Below are 21,736 nucleotides of genomic sequence, written 5' to 3'. Positions count from 1 at the left end.
GGCTTCCCCACGATGCAATTCATTTCCTTGCCAAATTATTATATAAAAATCTGTTCAATGGTTAATGCGTGAATAGGTATGTTAGTACACTTTCGAATATTATATACTAAATGTCACCCCCCGCGAGCGTTTACAAAAAATATATTTGTTAAACATCACATAACTAATCTTTGAATTCCATTTGCTTTTCTCCACTATAACAAGCACTTTAATGCATAAAAACCCTCCCCTTGAAACACTCTATCTATTGCTGAAAACTGCATTAAAATCCGCTGTATGGTTTAAAAGATACAAAAAGCGGGAGTTTGTTTTTGTATGTAAAGATTAGTTATTTTTATATTTGTAACCTTCAGGACAGGCAAAGGTCATTGACTATACAGCCTATTCAGTCGTATAATAATATAATAAATTCCTCTGGATTGCCGACTCCTCGGCTTTCTATTTCCTCAATTCGACCACCGAGACCTTCGGATACGATACCGCGCGTTTAAATTTGACTTTTTATTGTCCCTTATCACCGCGTTAAAACTTTACTCACACGCATTAGGCTTTTATAAAATCATTTTGTTCCCTTCTTGTGCCGCTTTTTAATTAAGTTCTATAGTAGGTAACTTGATAGCTTTTCTGTATTGTGCCGAGATTGATGTTATTTTATCGCTTTGTCGATAGTAATGATCATACTCAAAGTATCTCATAATTTAACTTAGGTTAATTAGACACCGCCTTGTTGGTGCAATGGTCTGCATGTCCGACCACGGATCATGTGGTCAGGTTCGATTCTCGCGTGTACAAAAAAAAATTAGGTAATCGATAAATAGTTTCTTAATACTCTTGAGAGAAGATGTCTATACTCAGCCGAGAATCTGAACTATACAACAATGAGTAGGATTGACACAATTTGATACCTCAATAGAAATGTTCGAAGTATAGATACTAACAAATGATAAAAGAAGAAATCTTGATTTCTTTGGACATGTGAAATCCCCAAAAAATGTGACCTACCTGAAATTATCATGAAGGTTTAAGGGTATATTGTTGGACCTGGCCACAGATAAATATCATAGCTTAAATACTTTAGGATCAGCTACATAACGGTCTGGTACCTATGCAATTAGATCAGCAGTCACCCAATTTGAAATTGTCCATAATGACCTTTGTTAGGGGACACGCTTAGATACGCCGGTACATCTTCAAATATTCTAGTTCTTATTAATAATGATAGTTGACTGATTGCAAGTGGATTACCATCTCCTATATACAGAGAACTTCGAGCGGCACGCAAGGATCACGTCCTATAAAGCCGCCATGTTTCCCTCAACCTGAGGTGAAGTTAAGTTAAGTCGGTGTATGTGTGGGTGTGTGTCTTTTGTACCTGTCATAACAATGGCAACCACTTAATGCATACTTAGCGCATAAATTAGCAAGGCTACCGCCTTAATAATTTATTGCAATTATCCAACTTGGTATTGGATGGAAGCAGGCGTTACTTTGCGAAAATCCATGATATATCATGGGAATTAAGCCTTATTTGCTACACCCCGCGGAAAGCAGGCGAATCTGTATGGAAAATTAGGCTTAATTTTCATGAAGGCGGTAGGTACCTACCTAAATTCCCAGATGAGCTCTGTCTCAAAAATCTCTATTACTACTATAAAAGCTCTGCCTTTACAAAGTTTATACACAAAAGGTAAAAACGGCCCTTGTTATCTAGATACATTTAAGCAATTAAAATATCACTTGCTTCAACGGTGAAAGAAAATTTAGTGAGAAAACCTGCATGCCTCAGCTTGCAGGTTTGCTATGCTTCTCCATAATGTTCTCAAAAGCGCGTGGAGTTCACCAATCCGCACTGGGCTAGCGCGGTGGAGTAGGGCCCTTCTCATTGTGGGTTGATACGATGAATCTAGATAATTCATCATCGTCGTCATCACCTTTCTACTCCAATGAAACTCGCGACCAATCTCCAGATTCGATGATAACTATTCAAAATTTGCCATTGCTTAACTTTAGCGTATATTACGTAATGTCGAAAAACGTAAAAGACCCAAGACACCATCCCTTTTTTAACCTAAGTTTACGTGTGCCCGAACACGGAATGTCACTCGGGTCCATCTACACCGGAGCTGTTAACATTATTCCACTTTTATCTTAACGGTAATAACCAGCTACCTGTCTTTGAATCGCTTTTGGACGCTTTTTAATTGATCTCCCGAAAAAGATAAAAAACAGTGACTGATTAGGAGATCGGGATGAGTTTAGTTAGATTCTGTTGCTGTTCACAAATGTGGCTAAAAAAGGCCTTCTTTTATTCCAATAAGAATTGGCAGATTTCAGCGCGGACTTAACGATTAATGCGAGAGCATTCTCGAGCAAATTGCTCATGGGTAATACCGAACTCTTTATGGTATAGAAACCGAAGTCCATGGTATTAAACAGTTTGCTGAATATTCTATAACCTTCGATAGCGAGAAATCCTCATCAGGACAGCACTTTAGTAGTAGGACGTTTACCTTGAATGATTTGCGAAGTTTCGTTGTGTTTATAGACGATAGTTTTCCACTTAGCATGGGCAAAACGCTTGTTCTGTCAATTATTGCTTCAAAAAATGATTACTAATAAAAAAAAAAATTGTATGCTCTTTTTTATTTTTTCATTACACATTATTACCTTTGCATCAGACATTCATGTAAAGTCAATATATTATCACTCCTTTGTATACATAGCTAAGGACGAGGTGACTGACTGACTGAACTATCAACACACAGCGCAACCCCTTGGATGAAAAGGGCTAACTAAATTCGGCGTGCAGATAGTTATTATAAAACATAATTGTCCGCTGACAAAGGATTTTTAAAATTTCATTGTCTAAGAGAGAAGATTACAGTTTTTAAATTTGTATGAAAATCGAACTGAGCGTTAGGCAAACGCTTGTTTTTTTTTATAGAATGTCAACCTTATTAAATTTATTCATAGTAACATAATCAAATCGAAATAAACTGAACTCAAGTACCACAGCATACCTATCTATAGACCCGATTTTATTAAGTTTTCTAGGCAAAACGTGTTCGCTTCTTCTAAGGTACTTGTGAATTATAGCTAGGTCTATACCAAGTCATATAAGTCATCATTTTATTAACGACAGCATATAATTCATCATATACAACACGTATTATATCATCCCAAACATTAGCGACTCCTTGAAATCATACAGAGCGAAACCTGCTCCATTTTTCATACCTTCACAACATAACTCTTATTTTTACGGGTTTAAAGACGGTTTTCCTTTAGCACTGTTGATATAACATCATACAGGCAGACAGGCGTGTCCAGAGTGACGAATTATACTCCATTGAGATGGGCGGGCGGGCACGGCCGATTGGTTTCTAGACGCTCTATACAAATGACATGATAAAGGTTCTGCGTCCATACATCCTATTTGAATATAGGCCAAGCAACCTCGATGGTGACGCTTTATTGATTCCCAATTTTACTGTAGGTACCTAGTATACGAGCCTAACTTAAATTGATTGGTCAAATATTTAATTTACCTCTGATGCTTTTAAAGTTTGTATTATAATGGACTTGGACACTTTAAGGAACCAGCTTTTAAGATCTTATGCATAAAAGTTTAGGAAATCAAGAATCTGATGGCATGAGAAAAAACAATGCTTATGTAATAGAACAATATCGATTAGATAAAAGAGGATACAAACACAATGTACCTATATCTACCTTATATATAAGGCTGTAGTCTTCAATCTTTTTTACAGACATAGAATACAGACCAAACTTGTATTCTGTGCTAAGTGATAATCAGAGTAGGTATACTTATAACTCGGTCATGATACACATTTTTTTTCGTCGACTTAAATATAATTATCTAACCTCGTATTCAGCTCGGGTGGATAAACGTCTCGGATAAAATCTCATATTTACATGCATTTGGTGTATCTTCCCAAATATAAAAAAATATGTGGCGAATTTATAAAACGGCTCATTTTACGTCAGTTAAAGTATTCCAAATTGCTCCGTGAAGAAAAAATATGTGACAAATAACGAAACAAAGCAAATAAGGAAAGTAGGAGAAAATATTTCTTTAATATCACTTCATAAGGCGTATCTTTGACGCCCCCCGGATCTGAAGTATGCGTAACTGCGCATTGTTTTCAGTGGGAATATCAAATATACACGTTGTTGATATACATAACTAAAGAAATACCATATGCTTATTTTAAAAGAATAAGTCTTCGAAAAAAAATGTTGAAATGTAATTCATGATGTAAACTTTAACGTAATATAATTATTCTATGTCCGTCTCCGCGATGCGAGCTATTTCTATACCAAATTTAATTAAGATCGGTGCTGCGGTAGATCCGAATGTAGGTAACAAACAAACAAACAAACAGACAGACACACTTTCATGAATGTGGTTTTTCATTGGAGCCTATTCTGTTGGCCACAAAATAGTCTCTTAAAGTAACAGGACTAAAAAAAGAGCTAATCTTTTCTCATGTTTTTTTCGGCTTAGCTCGTAGCTTGCTACCGTCTTAAATAAGTATGCGTACCTACTAGTGTAGGTACTTTAATTATATTCACAGTGGCAAAAAGGATTAAAATGCAAATATCACACTAAAAAGTACATAAAAAAGAGTTATTCTTGGACTAGTGAAGCCATTATATACGTTTATTGTACGTTTTAAACAGAATACATATGAATCTTTGATTTGTGTAAGTATATCAATACGACGCGTATGCGAAAAATGTAAAATTGTCGTTTTCACGAGTGAGAGGACAGGTGTGAGGGATATCGTGCAATATAATAAAAATATTCGCGTCGGGCGCGTCGACAAATTCCTCGCAAGTTTGTAATACAAACACGCTGGGATGTCACTTTGGATTCGACGAGACTGGAGTAGGTTTACGTTGTTCGTTAAGTTTGTTCTAGCACATTTACTAGCTGCCCGCGACTTTGACAGCCGTTTTATTGCGGTTGCTTAAAAATCCCGCAGTACTAATCTAATACATTTACCCGGTAGGCTATATCTCCAGGATACCTAGTGTGCGATTTTCCATCAACATCTACTTATTCGATCGAGTGAAAGTTAACTACGATTTGTAGGGAATTCAATAAGCGTCATCTAGTCACAATACTGGGAAACGGTATGCCATCGCGCCGGAATGATAAATATTTTTGCGGCAAGTTTTTATCGGTAATGCGGTAATACCATATGTAGACCAGAGAAAATTCAGATATAATAAAAGCCCCAACCAGGGATCGAACTCCATACCCCCTATATGTAAGACCACCCCTACGCCAAGAAACACAATAAGAAATTACCCTTTTTATATAGATTCCCGATTTTAATTTCGAAGATTATAAGGAAACAAAATGGCTTCTTGTCACTTTTCAGCCAATAAACTACCACTGGACCGACTATCATAAAAATTCAATTCATTGCTCTATTGCTGCGTGAAATGAGGACAAACCGATGAACGCTCTTTCGCATTTATAATATCAATAAATAATACGAGCAATATTATATATATTTTTTAAATGAGCATTTAACAAGCCCTTTTTTATAATACCCGGGATCCATCTGTCAAGTGTCAACCAATATCTCGTAAAAAGCGTGGTTAAATCCAATTCTACTCAAGAAATACCATTATTTATTATTTATCATAAATCGATTGATTTACGTTTCACACTGCCCTTCTTATCAAATTAAACTAAACATAAATATCATACCTAAATACGAGAGGTAGCATATTGGTATCTGATTTTTAGTAAGTCCTTTCACACAGCAACGGGGCAGCGGGCCGACGCGACGTGTGTTTTTCTACACAGGCTACTTTTTACTTCCGAGAAATGTACGGTTTGTTTCCAAAAACAGAATTTCCTTTTGTGCGAATGCGTGAGTTATAAATAAATACAAAAACGGACAATTTGTAATACAATTCATATAACCGAGTGATGATTACCTGCAGTATAAAAAAAAGCGACAACATAATCGCACTTCGCCGGTAAACTGGTGGTAAAACGTGAAATAAAAAACTTTGATTTATTACGTGGCGACGAATTCAATTGAGATTCTTTGCGGGGCTGTTCGTGAGAGTTGTCAGCTTAGAATTATTATGAATTAGGAGATTCTTGCGACTTAGTCAAGGCTACGTAAGTTTTTGTAGGCTAATTGGATAAGCTATTTGGAATCGTTGGCGTGATAGGATAAAATTGAACCTACACTTGCATAAAAAATAGATTTACATTAAAGTACTGCGTTCCTAGTTCCTCAGACTTATTTGAGTATGTCTGATGGAGGATGTCCTGTAGAATATTAATAGGCTGCCTTGTACAAGGTACAAGGTTCGTATCCCGCTTCGTACTACACCAATCCATAGAAAAAAACCTCTAATGTATACCTAATGTCTGTAGACTTGTTTGACGACCTCTCTGGCACAGCGGTGACCGCTATGGTGTAAAGAAGGAAGGTTTCGGGTTCCATCCCCGTAGGAGCAATATGGGAATTTATAATTTTAGAATTTTGGCTGGCTTTGGCTGTGGCTAGTTTCCACCATACCGGCAAAGTCGAGCCGCTAAGCGATTTAGCGTTGGTACTATGAAGCGTAGAATTTGATAGGGGTAGTAAGTGGGTGTAATATTACTGCCATACCCTAACAGGTTAGCCCGTTAACATCTTAGACTGCATATTTATTTACTAATTATAGTGGAACTATTAGTGGCTAACTTGTAGTGGAATAAAAAAAAATAAAGCAGATCAGTAGTAGGAAATATACAGGCTGCCTTTTAGGTACAAGGTTCGTACTAACTGTCCATAGACTAATAAATACTCATAGCCTTTTATTATGTCAGAGTCAATTGACAGTTAGAGAGCGATACAGTTTTTAAATGAAGCAAGCTTACGTCTGGTATCTCACTGGAATATGGGAATGGGATGGAACATCTGAAACCAGTAATTTATCGATAAATAACGATCTTGAGATCTTACCACAATTCAAAATCGTTGTTGATGTCTGAAGCTGGGATTTTCGCACATATGGGGTCAGTGGCGTGCACACCCTGTGCAGGCTTTTGACCAGGGTATGAAGATGGCATAAAATGGAAAAATCCTTCACATGTATGAGGTATGTAGTGCTTTTGTGCATGTATGAAGTGCACTGCATGGATTTCCCCATCGCTCACTGAGTGACTTAAAATTGCTCTTGTTTGTAAAAGTACCTACCTTTTATTCAGTTATTAATCAAAACAAGATGATAAATAATAATATGTCGAATAGGTACTACAATAGTTTATAACAATTACCTATTTACCAGTAAATTGCTAGCACCGATGATTATAATGATATGGAATGATTACCGCGACATGCATTACACGATTACCACGCGAATGACGCTAATAACGATTATAGTTATCAATGAATTGGTTACGTGTGGTAATTTGATGATAGGGTTACGAATGCGAGTGTAAAATTGAGTTTTTAACTGAAAAAAAACTATGTAAAAGTCAGTTATAAGACAGTAATATCATTAATAACATTATCGTTCATTGTACGAGTAACCCACTGGTTTATACACCAGCCTCTTGTCTTATAGGAGAAAGGCATAGTATATATACAACCTGTGACGGAATTACGAAATATTTACTGTTGAAGGGTGCATAAGTATATTTAATGAGGAGGAAAGGATATAATATTAAATCAAAAGAAGCTATAATATTAAATCAAGAGGCATATTTATTCTTTAATACAAACGAATTCATAACATTTTAAGTTTATGGCAACCCTATTTAAGATAAACGACCAACACGCGCATAGTACCCACGCTATGGGATGCGTACCTACTGTGACAGGATTCACATGATTTTAATTTTGCATGTGATGTTAGGGCTGTGTCTGATTTCTTTCAGTAAAAACTATGGCAGTGGATTACTCAAGAACTATTAGGTTTTCGGTTTCACAGATAAGTCTTAGAGACAGTACATAATGTTCCTCTAAGGCCTTTGAAGTATTATTTCCGTTTTCATTTACACGTTGTATATGGAGCTAAGATCCACTACGCTACTCAAATGTGCGTCTTGATTGACTCAAACTTTAGTTAAGGATCACTATTAAACTAAGAACGGGATCAATAATTGGCTTAACGTGCCTTTCATGAAAAGTAGCTAAATCTTCTTATCCCGAAGTATGAAGTCGGCTGTATGTTAAGGAATAAGGAGTTTTAATGAGCCAGCGTAATCGACTGATTTGCTCTTGTGCTGCATTTGTTTTTATAGTACTAATAATTGACGGACCCAGTAGTTGGCCCACCTGATTGTAAATGGAAAACCATCAACTATAAACCGTGTCCATCAACTTGAGGCGTAGATGTTAAGCCCAAATACCCAAATACCCATCAAGTAGGAAATAGCATATTTTGCAAATATGCTATTTCCTACTTGATGGCATTAAAGTTGTTCACTGATACTGGCTGGTGGTGGTTTGATATTGTGATAGTTATACATAGGCTTACCCTTGTAACTGTTTAGTTTAAATTGCTAGAAAAGCGTGTATTTTTAATTATTTGAAACTTTTCTGTATATATAAAAAAACTTAAAAGTTGGTAAGAAGTCGAGCACGCTCCAATGATCGACTGGAAAGAATTGATGTATTATTTGTATCGCTGCAACTCTTTTTATGTGATACTACAATAGTAAACAAAAAACTATATTCGCGAATGCCGTGCTTACATCATACGGACAGGGCTACGGTGTGTCATCTGTGACACTTTTATGTGTTTCCCATGCAAATTGACCAGCGAAATTGATGATCCAACGCCTCCTGTCATATTTCAAGCTTCGAGTTGACGCGGGCAATGTGGCGACCCAAAAAAGTGGGTCGGAATGGTACGCCCTTAACAGAAGTCACGTTTTGTATGACAGGGAGTTTGTTCGCTCGCTAATATTCATCAATGTCAATGCATACATAATTGACATTATGATATCGACAAATGGAAAAGTTTAGACCAATTTTTCGAACAGTCGCCAACCTGTCATTCTATAAAACTACTTGTAATACCAAACACGTAGGTATTATACTTGGATAGAAGCAGGTGTTACTTCACGGAATACCTTGATCATCATCATCATTTCAACACATGGACGTCCACTGCTGGCCATAGGTCTTTTGTAGGGAGTACCACAATCCACGGTCCTGGGCGGCTTGCCTCCGGCGGCTCCCAGCGACTCGCCTGATGTGAGATGTCATCTGTCCACCGCGTTGGGGGCCGACCTTCGTTGCGTTTACCGGTGCGGGGTCGCCATTCTAGCACCTTAAACCCCAACGTCCATCGGTTCTGCGAGCTATGTGCCCTGCCCATTGCCATTTCAGCTTCGCGACTCGCTGAGCTATGTCGGTAACTCTAGTTCTCCTACGCGTTCTTATAAGGCCCATAGTAAGCGACCACGTTCGTAAGTCATCACTGGCAACAGACACTGTTCGAAGACTTCGGTCTTCAGGCATTGACAAATACCAATACCTCTACTGTTTTGTCAACATGATTAATTGTAGCTGTGACATTCTAATGAGTATTTATTCTGAGGTAAAACCTAGTTTTAAAATATCAATGCATACATCAGAGTCAGTGTAAGCTACGACATTTAAGCGATTTGTTTATAAAGTAAATGGGTACAAGTCGATATATCATGTATTAAGAATGCGTAAACTTCTACAGTCGCATGCTAAAATTTGACAAATGGTTCAGCAGACCTCACGGTTTACACAAACTTTAAATACATTCCGTGTAGCTGCGAATTTCTGGCAAAGGGTTTTTGTTTAAAATTTAAAAAGTGAAGCATAAGTTTTAAAACGATTAGCATAAAATTTGCTGGCTCAACTTGTTTTTTATTCAGTAGAGAATATGGCCGGTCCCGGAATAGGTTTGTTTCCGTCAACTTGTAATGAAAAAAAATTAGTTTTTTAACTTTAGTCAATAAATGATCTTAATGTACAAGAAATATTACAACGACTAAACAACACAAAAAAATAAACATAAACACGACCAGGATAACTAAAAAGCCAAGAATCGACCTTAATCTCTCACTTGTATGCGGTCCTCTCTCATAATACAAGGGCCTTTAAATATCTAAAGATAAATACTGAAGTGGTGATAACCTAGCGGGTGGGACTTCGGCTTTACTTCCAGGAGCCGAGTGTGACTCCCGACACGCAAAAGGTGAAGCAAAACATCGTGAGGAGACCGGCATACCTGAGAATCTCAATGATGTTTTTAAGGACGTGTGAATTAAACAAATCGCCACTTGGCCAGCTTGGTGAACTAAGGCCTAAACCCTTCTCATTCTGTAAAGAGACCCGAGCCCGGTAATAGGTTGATAATGAAACACTAAAAATGATTACGAATTATTCCATACAAGTGATACCTAACATATGAATGCATAGAGCTTATAACTAATGCATAAGAGCAAGAGATACAACCGATATAGGAATGTAGAAACACATGTGAGGCAACATTGTATATAGTAGGACATAGCACAGTTTAGCGATTAAGTAGTTGGAAATCCTTCCGAAGGAAGATGTGCAGTGGACTGGTGTCAGATGAAAAGTTAAAGGAACGAGGTGGCTAAATAATTAGGAACTCCCCTGTTCAGAAGGAGTTTTTCAAACTTTTGGTAACGACTAAAACACCGAGGTATCTCTGCATCGTCTAGAGTCTCATTCAAGACCGAAGTGCATAATTTTTCATTTTTCGGATGGACACTTGCCGATAACCATCTGGGTTACGATGGGGGTTGCTACGGTGTCACCGGGGGAGTCTTCTCTCCATGAGAAGAGGCTCGACGACATCTCTTCGAGGACTCAGACTTCGGCTCGGTTCGACGTTAATCAGATTACATGTACTTTTGGACTAATTATTGTTTAGTCGACATGAGAAAATGCTCCCGTATTTATATCAAAATACTTTCAACTCAATTCATGAACATTGGTTGTAAATCAAATATAATTTGAATTGTTTCTTGGAAACCAGTAATAATTATAAGCACATTATTATATAATTATAATTTATAGTTAAAAGTTTTAATATTTATCTACTTCATACAATTACTGTAACACTTTAAAACAATAAAGACTCTTTGATGTAAACTAAAATTGAATAACCAGTTTCTCTTTTTATTAAATAATTTGCCTGGTAATAGATTTTGCAGATAAAAATATTATATGTATCATTTTAGCATTCGATAGTGTTGCTAAAAAGGTTGCATTATAAGCTCAATGTATTAAAATAAAATACATGCTATTTATGAAGCCCTAATAACAATAAGATATCTTGGCTGTGCTGTGTAAGTTAGCTTGTCTCGCAAATAGTTTTTAAGTAAAAGTATTTTTTTTCTTTTTCTCACCTGGTGGTCTGCATGATGCATTCTAAGATAGCCCATTTAAATTGGTCCATAGATTACATTTTTGATGTTGTAAGATGATGGGGATAACTACTGTTAGCGTTATTTAACGTGTTAAGACTAATTACGTTTACAGAATAACATTCGTTAAGATCATTATATGAAGGTTGATTTGTTAATTGAAATATACCTAATTGTAAAAAAAAACATTTTTTTGAATAATATTTACAATTATAATTTCGACAATTATTTAATATAGATTATTTAAATAGTTACAACAATATTCAATATAAATTGTATTTATGTTTCCTCTTTGGGTTATATACCGAGAAAAAAAACAATATAAAGAAGGGAAGATGGCGAAGCAATGATGGATTCAGGCGGGAACGCTCAACGTTCTACGAATGGATATAATTTTAGAAGTGTTAGGGTCCAAGCGATGATATTTATAACAATATCGTAAAAAAACGAATAAGGATATAAAAGTTTTGGAAATATTAAGAAAGTTATTATGAACTATCAGCCATTTACCAACACTGCATTAGTAAACTTAAAACTAAAGCAACAAGGGTTAAAAACCCACAACTAGCCGGTTGATCTCTTTTGTTATCACCATCTCCCATTGTCAGCTTTTTGTTTCTGATGTCGATAGAATAGTTTACATTTCCAAACTGTACGATAAATAATCCGCGGCTATATTCATGTGAATGGCGTGAAGTCTGCAATTCCGATGGAAACATGCTTGTCACAAATTTCCATGACTATCGGCTGGAACATCTCACGCTACGCGCAATCGGCCGTCGATAGCTTGCTTTTTATGGCGAACGGAAAAGAAACATCGAGGTGCCGCTGATGGAACACCGTGTCACCATTTATTTTGCGAGTTAGGTTTATGTCATGTCGTTGCGGCATCCGTACCAGCATTATAAATGTATGTTTGAGTTACCCATGTTCGGTTTAACCACGGCACTACCTGAGCTTAGTGTTCGTAATATACCTGATCCTTACTAATATTATAACGAAGCGGCATTAGCGCATTGGGTAGGAGAGCGACTTCACTTTCGGGGGGCCGAGTTCGAATCCCAGCACGCAACTCTCACTTTTCTCAGTTATACACTTCTTTCCCGGGAAACGTTCTCACAGATTTTTTTATAAAATCCTTACAAAAGCGGAAGAATTCGCGGACAATATGTAGGCAGAAATACGATATTGGATCCGGTATTTCGAAAAGATTTAACGTTGCAACAAAAAATAGCGGTCCAAAACTTAAATCAGCCTACTCGTATTTACATATCAATGGTCAATCACTTATGGGCATAGCCCTCTATTGTCATAGGAGAAAGGGGTTTAAATCGTTAACCCTCTAAGTTGCTCCAATTGTGTGTGTGTGTGGTTGGTGGGCTTTAACGATCAAGAGTACTAGTTAATAGACTAGACGGCCGATTGGCGCAGTGGGCAGCTACCCTGCTTTCTGAGTCCAATGCCGTGGGTTCGATTCCCACAACTGGAAAATGTTGGTGTGATGAACATGATTGTTTTTCAGTGTCTGGGTGTTTATATATTTAAAATACATATTTTATAAGTATTTATGTATAATATTCATAAAAATATTCATCAGTCATCTTAGTACCCGTAACACAAGCTACGCTTACTTTGGGGCTAGATGGCGATGTGTGTATTGTCGTAGGATATTTATATTTATTAATTTATTTAATAAAACCTAGACAAAAATTAAGTAAGTACCTATTTTAAAATCTACATATGTAGTAACGCGACTACCTTTAATGGCTCACACCTAAATTACACTATGAACGTTCAAACGGCAAACATAAAAAGGTATACCGAAATCGTTAGTTTATCACCCCCCTTAATAATAGGTGATTTGCCCCCTCGAGTTCGCATAAGGAGCAACCAGTCTAACAAGCCCTATAAGTAATGATTCGTCGATGAGACATCCCGGTGTCTATGAGTGGATTTAAGCGGGGCGTAGAGGTCGTGTTTATGTGGCGCTGGGATGCGTGTCTTTAGCCCATCCCGGTTTTAGGCAGTCCCAGCCTAATGCCACTTGTATCGGACATTTTATCGTCACACGCTCGATTTTCGGCTGAGTTGCGAACGGCGAATTTTAGAAACTATGTCCCGGTGACGGTTTTATTGGCCCTAAAGGTAAAATAAAAGCGAAGTTGGAGTGTTTCTAAATTTTGCGGTGTTACGTCGGTATTTTCGAGCGTTGTCACGTTTTTATGGGCTAAGTTGTGAGGCAACAGTAGTGATCACGTGATAAGTCACTATAATGTTGGCCGCCCTTAGTTATTCGAATTTCACGTTGATACATTTGTGTTTACAACTTAGTACAAACTTCCATTGCAAAATTACCGTGTGACATTCATGAAAAGGACGCTAAAAAATAAAGAATGAATCCTAGAATCGAATTATGTAGTTCTTAACCCTTAAATGCATGATTTTATGCATGATTTTATTTTTAGACCGAGAAAAAATATATTTTGGAGCCATGAATATGCTGATTTAGGGAAAAATAATAAAAAAAATAGTTTTTTTTATTATTACACTCGATTAAATATATCACCATGATAGTAATAATCCTGCAACAGCATGCATTGAACTCATACTAATAATTTTATGGTCGTTTGAATGGTATGTTATGGCAGTTTTACTACTTTATGCATTTAAGGGTTAAATAACTTTTTATAGGTGAGGAGGGACAACAATATTTTTTTTGAAATATACCTACTACGACAATACACTACGATTATGGGTACTACGATGACTGATGAATATTTCTATGAATAATATACATAAATACAGATAAACATGAAAAAAATTCATGTTCATCACACAAACATTTTCCAGTTGTGGGAATCGAACCCACGGCCTTGGACTCAGAAAGCATGGTCGCTGCCTATTGCGCCAATAGCCGGCAAAATTTTGCGGCTGTCAAAAATGTTTGTCTATAGCAGGAATAACGGAGAATATAATGTAGAACGAACAGCAGCGTTCTCTTAACTATTTCTACCATCTACTGCGATCACTAATTCGTCTACTCAGCGGGGCGTGATGTGCTCGCTCGTTGTAAGTGACCTTTAGTCTAGCAGGACTGTCAAAATCTATGATAATGATTTTAGGAAGGTATTAGAAATTTTTATAGAGCCATTTGGGACACAGTAGCAGGTACCTATTTACAGGTACTTAGATGTTTACATTATAAGCTTTTTGTTTGTTAGTCGGAATATTGAGACCAATTTATATAAATACTAGCGGACCACAGCGCCATCTGTCGGGCTGATTTGTGAATCTAAACCATCCAGGGTGCAACCCAAACGCATACCAAAAAAATTATTCAAATCGGTCCAGCCGTTTAGGAGGTGTTCAGTGACATACACACGCACACAAGAAATATATATATTTAGAGATAAATAAAATAAAATTTAAAACCCCACATGGATAAATCGATCAGTTGCATCGAAAGTAGACTCGGTAGAGTTGTTTCCTAGAATATACTAATATTATCTAGTCTGTCGTAGAGATATAATTTTACGACAAGAAGACATGACGTGAACAATTTATAACTTGTAATGTTCATAAACTTCAAGTAGGTAAGGCTTTTAATAAAAAATTTATAAACTATACGAGCAAATTTCACAAATTAAAAAGACTAAGTTTTTAATGATCTTTTCTAGAAAAAACACGTTATTAAAAACGAATCTTTTAAGAATTGTGTTTCGAAGCAGTAGCTGTCGAAAGCAATATTATCTCCGGTATTATTTAATTAATTATTAAATTTATTAAAAAGGTTTTTTTAAAAGAAAAGGTTATTCAGTTAAAACAGTTTTGACGAGGGGATATTACAAAATACCAAATTTATCTAAGAAACACTTGTCTAAATGTGAAACTACTATAAATCCATTAAAATACGTATTCAAGATAAGCGATTTCACGACGGGATAAATTCTGATTTCACTTACTTTGTATTTAAGTTATAGTTATTGCAAAGAGCTTTTTCAAGCAGCACATAACCTCAATGACCTCAGTTTTCTTAGGTTAAATTGCAAACGCCTGCCTGTCAGAGCTCTATAACTTTTGAATTAGGGAATGAAGTAACTTACGCTTTTTTTTTATTCCGTGTCTATCTTATTAGAGCTAAAAGTTTTTTTATTTCAAAATGTAAGCTCAGTTCAGTAGTAGAGGTAGACCCTATGGATCGTAACGATTAACTTTTAAAGTGGTTAAAAATAAGCATGTCCCACATTTTAAAGCCCCGTATAAAACGATATAGCGGCAAGCGTGTGATTATAAGTCATAACTCATACATTTCAGTATGGTGTTCACTGTTCACACAAGACGTGTCGTTTTCACAATTTTCCCGCCAATTTTCTGAATACAAAATGGCCGCCGGGTGCGGTGTGACACGCACGTTTACTAACACGCAATCTACGTTTCAAAAGAACATGTTATGTAGGAAACGTGTTAATTATTTAGCTTTAAAGAAAAAAGAAATTTATTGTATCTTGTTTGACTTTATTATCGATATTGTAGTTAATTAATCAACAGAGAAATATACTTGGTATAATGTAGTTTTTATTACTTCTAAGAACTTGTTAGAGTGTGTGTGTCGGCTGTAAGTGTTTGTAGACTTTACTAAGTAATGGTACAACAACTTAAGTAAGGCAGGTATCCTTGTAAAAATTAACTTAACTAAATTGACAGATATAAGCTTCCCCTTTAAGCCCGCTAAAATTACTTTAAATAGAACAGTTTGCAGTTTGTTAGAGTAGATTAACGACTAAGTATTTTTACGCGCTGATTTTCTATGACGTTCAAAAGACAATATTTTTTACCTTACCCGTTTTTAGGGTAGCATTATTCTATTATTTCCTTCGGTAATTAAAACTGTGTTCATGCCACTAACCTATAAGTAGCCCTGTTAGGCTGCTGCAACTTTGTTTTTGTCTCCTGTTTACGCCATTTTGGCGCCGTACTTAAGGATGAATCTGTGATACGTCTAAGTAACTCAAATTAGAATGACTAAGAACAAATATATTTTTAGTTGCAGCTCGGGTAGGAGACGGGTAGGAGACATTTTTCCTCGGAGAAAGGATACAATTTCATCTTACACAGCTTTACCAAGTGTCCGAGTAATGGCGATAATAAATAAATTAATAAAAATACTACGACAATATACACATCGCCATCTAGCCCCAAAGTAAGCGTAGCTAGTATACAGGTAAACACCCAGACATGGAAAGACATTTATGTACATGACACGACCATTATCCAGTTGTGTAAATCGAAACTTGAACTCAGAAATCACGGTTTACCCACTTCACCTGGCCGTGAAAATATCCGTAAAAAATAACGTGTACCTATCTACTATCTAAAATTATCCTTTGTCGATATAATTATTGTTTTTTGCCTAAGCCAACTGTGCAAAGGCATTCGTAAGCCACGTGTGGGACAAAATTAAGGTGTGGATGTTATAGGGACATCCAGTCCGACATGTTAGTGGCCCCAGCTATAATCGAGCATTGTTTCAAAGTAAGCTGATCCAAACAAGTGCCAAGTGCGAAGTGCAAATATTGGCATTGTCACTGTGGTCAAAACGCACTCTACATGTAACAAGAGACGATCGCTAACGCAAACATTCAAAATGTTGCAAGGATGTACTATTGTTTTACGAATTTAGTCGATAAGTCAAATTGATTTGCTTTTTTAAGTCTACCAAATTAATTTTCTAGTGCGAAATGCAAAAATTGGTTTGTATACTGCCGTAGGAGTAGAAGTTAACATGTTTGACCATTAAAGACGAGGTGCTAAGTTCGGCGTTTATATAAGTAGGTATAACTCCATAGATCACGTCAAATAATCGCTTTAGCTACACGGTGTTCTAAGCTTCTTTCTTGCGAGAACTACCTTCGTTCTACATTCGGACTTTTAAAGAGGTTCCAAACAATTGCCTAGTGCGAAGTAAAAAAATTGTCATTTTATTTAGTTTCGCGCTCTACATGTAGGGACCGAGAAACGATATCTGACACAACCTTTATCCAGTATATTACTATCGAACACAGCTGTAACGTTATTACAATTATTTAGCATTTTTTACAGTTTTCCAGTTTTTGTTACAGTTAAGTAAAAATAAATTCACTTTAACATTGCAAGTCGGTTCGCTCTATCGATAGGGTTTAAATACATCACTAGTATTCACTTGAACTGATATGTTGACGAAAAGTACAATGTTCCCAATCCTGTTGTGCACAAATGTCTAAATCAAAGTAGTACAATTTTTTACACTGTTTTGGCGCCCAACTCAGTTTTATTAAGAGAATTGTGTACAAATAATTGGCACCTAGATATGCCATTTACTTGCTTTGAACGGATTGAAATACTCTTAAATCCCTCACTCTTCAAATGCCCCCCAAACATCACCAACTTCTATTAATAAATATTTTCAATAAAACATTTCGTAATAATTGGCACAAACTCGATCGCACTTTTATACTCGTAGTAGCGGTGTAAAAAGCTCTCAGATTTGGCATAAAGTGCTACAAAAGTGCATTTGATCCTTGCCCGCAAATATTTGTTCGATTCCCCCGTGGGAACTGGCAACTGGGCCTTTACTCAAACAGATACAAACGAACCAAATGGGAGAGGTGAAAACGTTAAATTTTTTAACGATGTCCACCATTCCTTGGCCAGCTTGCGCGAAATTTGGTATGTGTTTGGAAAGAGGTTCCTTGTAATTTCGTTAAAATAGGTTTAGTCGTTTTTTTAAAAGGTTACCTCATTGAGCTACGTGTTTATATAACAGATCGTCTTATTTATCAAGGATTTCTTAAAAGACGCATAGTTCGTGACTACGTTCACTCTAACCCAGGACCTTCGTAAGTAAGACCACAGCACTCACCTTTGCGCCTTGGAGGAAACATATTTCACTCCGTCTGTCGGTAGCAGGTGGCAATAATTAAGTATTTACAAATATCGCTGCATCGATATCTTGAGGCGATTTGACCCAAATTACGTGTAAATGTTCCGTTAATTGCATACTTTATTCATACCAATAATTTTCACCTCATTCCAAAGAACAAAAACAAAATAAAGTTTAGAAGGTAGAGTCTACGACCTTCTACGTCAACTGGGAAGCACTGGGACATTAAGCTAGAGATGATGAAATAAATATCTCTACCACTTTTGAAAATTGTTCAAAGATTAAGCTGTGTACTAGTCGGCCTCCTCTTTCTTTAATGGCTAAGGAAAACGTCGTGACGTCAGTTCTCTATAGTAATCTCAAAGGCGTGTAAAGTGTACCAATCCCACTTGACCAGTGAAGTAGACTACGGTCTGAGTCCTCAGTGTGAGAAACTATAGAGCAAAGGTCTCCAACACCTGTTTTACAGTGGTCCGATGATTGATAATAATAATAATAATAATAATAATAATAATTGTTTAATTCAGGTAAAACCCATCTCAATATACACGTAAAAAATGTAGCAAAGTATTTTAGAAGATCTAAAAAATGTTTTTTTTTTTTTAATGATGATGATTATGTTAAACGATTCATAAGAACGGGCTGTTACCTACAAGGATTAAATGACAGAAATAGTTAAAAGTTTATGCTCCGAGTCGGAAGGTTATCTCTTAAAAACTCGTCTGAAAGAATCCCACTTGTCCAGGTTCCATTCCATGGCCAAATTGGCCTCGAACAAAAGCCCATGATACAAAACTCTATCGGTTTTCGTTCGAGGCCAATTTGGCCATGGTATGGAACCTGGGACAGTTACGGCCCTAAGTACCAGACAGACCCTTCGAAGCTGAGATATCACCAGGGCCACGACCTTGATCATTTTATAGGCTATTAAGGACTAAGTACGTCAAATTCTTGGGTGGAAATCCAGCTATCCTGCTCTACCAGGTTTCTTCTTTAATAGTTTTAAGTGACAACGTGAGATGGTGATACCAAAAAACAACCGGCTAAGTTAGTTGTGGGCTTCTTCCTAGACCAGGGCGCGTTTGGAACCCTCGTAGCTTTAGTTTTAAGTTGACGAATTTAGTTATCGCCATCAACTCACTTCTATGTTATATTTTACATGTAATCTACGCATCAAAAGTGCCATATATGTGCCCATTTGAATAAAGAAATATTTGACTTTGACTTTGATCTCACAAGGAGTAGTTCCACAGAGAGAGGTGCACAGTATAAACGCACCTGAAACGGATTAGTAAACCAACTCGGCGGTTACAAAATAATATTAAATTAGTTTATAATTATTTATTCAAACAAGAAGTAACTCACGCATGACCGAATAACACGTGATATATGTACCTATTATTTAAATTTAAACTAATGTAAGTTAGGCGCTTAGTATATGTAACTTATTTGAAACAATGCTAGGGAATTTAAATCACATTGTTTTTTGTTAACTTAGCAGTTAGTATGACTAATGTGAAATGTAGATGTGTAATGTTACGTTTTATTTTATGATAACTATAGTAAGTATATCCATACTAATACCGTAAATGCATGTTTGTTACCTATGTTCGGGAAGTGTAGAATTGTGCTTTTTTTTTTGAACGTCGTATATCGCAAGGATTTTAATTTCTCCCATCTACAGCAATATTCAAAACAATTTAAGTTTGCTGCACCAGTGATAAGCATGTACAACATATTCTTATATTTTTCTCACGCCGTATATTGATCCTGGGACCTCTTACATGATACCAAATCGTGTTCCTTAGTTCCAGGGAGGTCGAGAAAAAAATGGCTTATTTTAGAGAAGCACGTAAGGATAATACAACTATAGGCGCCTACACGCAATAAAGATGTGTATAAAAAACGGCTTTACCCAGCATTCTAAGCCCCAAACAGGATTAGAGTTTACACCTCGTCCGCTAACAAAGGATACAAGCCTTTATGTAATTAAAAAAAAAACCATTTTACTCTTCAAAGTCGCCTATTAGTCGTTTGAATCTTCAAGAATAGAAATTTAAAGAACGTTTCTATTATCTATCGTCTATATAACTATGTCTATCTACATAGAATAAAATGGTAGAGTTGTCTTGATATATACATTAAGGTTGTTGCGAAAAGAACACAGGGTGTCTTTAGCAATAAGTACTTTTACGTCAAAATTCTATTTAATAAATTTTGTCTGATTGTCTGACCGTGTATCGTGCAAATGGTACAGAGTTATTGTAGCACATATTTCAATGCAATCTTAATAGTAGTATAATACTTAAATGTCTATTAAAATTGTATTAATTCTTTAGATCATATATAAATATTATATTATTCGAAGGCCGATTGGCGCAGTGGACAGCGACCCGGCTATTTGAGTCAAAGGCAATGGGTTCGATTCCTACAACTGCAAAATGTTTGTGATGAACATGAATGTTTTTCAGTGTCTGGGTGTTCATATTATATTATAAGTATTTGTGTATCCCTGCCTATTATTCATAAAAATATTCATCAGTCATCTTAGTACCCATAACAAAAGCTTCGTTTTCTTTGGGGCTAGGTGGCGATGTGTGTATTGTCGTAGAAAAAAAAAACACCCTGTCACTTGCTAAGAGATACTTTTAGACAGCATAGATTAAAGTGTCACAATATAAGAGTGCCTAATACCTATACGCTAAATTACACCTACAAGAACAACTGAGCTCAAGCTGTTAATAAGAGTACCTAATACCTATACGCTAAAGTGCGTACTAATAGAACAACTGAGCTCAAGCTGTATAAAAAGCTCTAAAGCTCTAGCTCTGATACAGACCGAATACAGAACTTCTTCGAATAAAATCGATTTAAATTGTTCAACGATAATCGACAAAAGAGCATAAAATATCTACCCTAATAATTTTTCGATTTGGTTAAAAGGAACACAGTGTAGTCTCCTTTATAGAGTTCTATACTTTTGTATTGTGAATTCATATCCTCAACCAATCGAAAATAAAATTTAAGGCAGATACACGAAGCATTTAAAACAAACGCAAAGTGGAATGATTTCATAAAGTTCCAAGATAAATAATCGACAAATAAAGCTGAAAATACCTACCTACTTAAATCTTCGATTTGGTAAAAAAGAGTCACCGTTTAGTCGCCGTTTAGACTTTTTCCGTTGCTCGTATATCACCACGTTACACAGCAGGTGGCGGCAGTTCACAAAAAACAAATTCCACCGCCGCGCGCCTTTACCTCCAAATGAAAGACGCCAAATTTCCCGTACACGGGGTACACCTATTCTGAAAACCGCACGCCCGAAAATACTCTATAATTAATCCATTACAACCCTATCACCAAGCGAAGCGGTAAGACGCCGATAACCT

At 36.4% G+C, this 21,736-nt stretch overlaps 1 protein-coding gene across 4 annotated transcripts in view; it reads right to left on the bottom strand.

Moving 5' to 3' along the window:
* LOC120628446 (optomotor-blind protein-like) overlaps positions 1–21,736 on the bottom strand; it is a 158,981-nt gene that overhangs the window by 76,380 nt on the left and 60,865 nt on the right. The window lies entirely within an intron of this gene.

Source organism: Pararge aegeria, chromosome 12 (assembly GCF_905163445.1).
Source record: "Pararge aegeria chromosome 12, ilParAegt1.1, whole genome shotgun sequence".
Lineage (NCBI taxonomy): Eukaryota > Metazoa > Arthropoda > Insecta > Lepidoptera > Nymphalidae > Pararge > Pararge aegeria.
The sequence above is the reverse complement of the archived record's forward strand: the minus strand, read 5'-3'. Positions and strand labels throughout refer to the sequence as shown.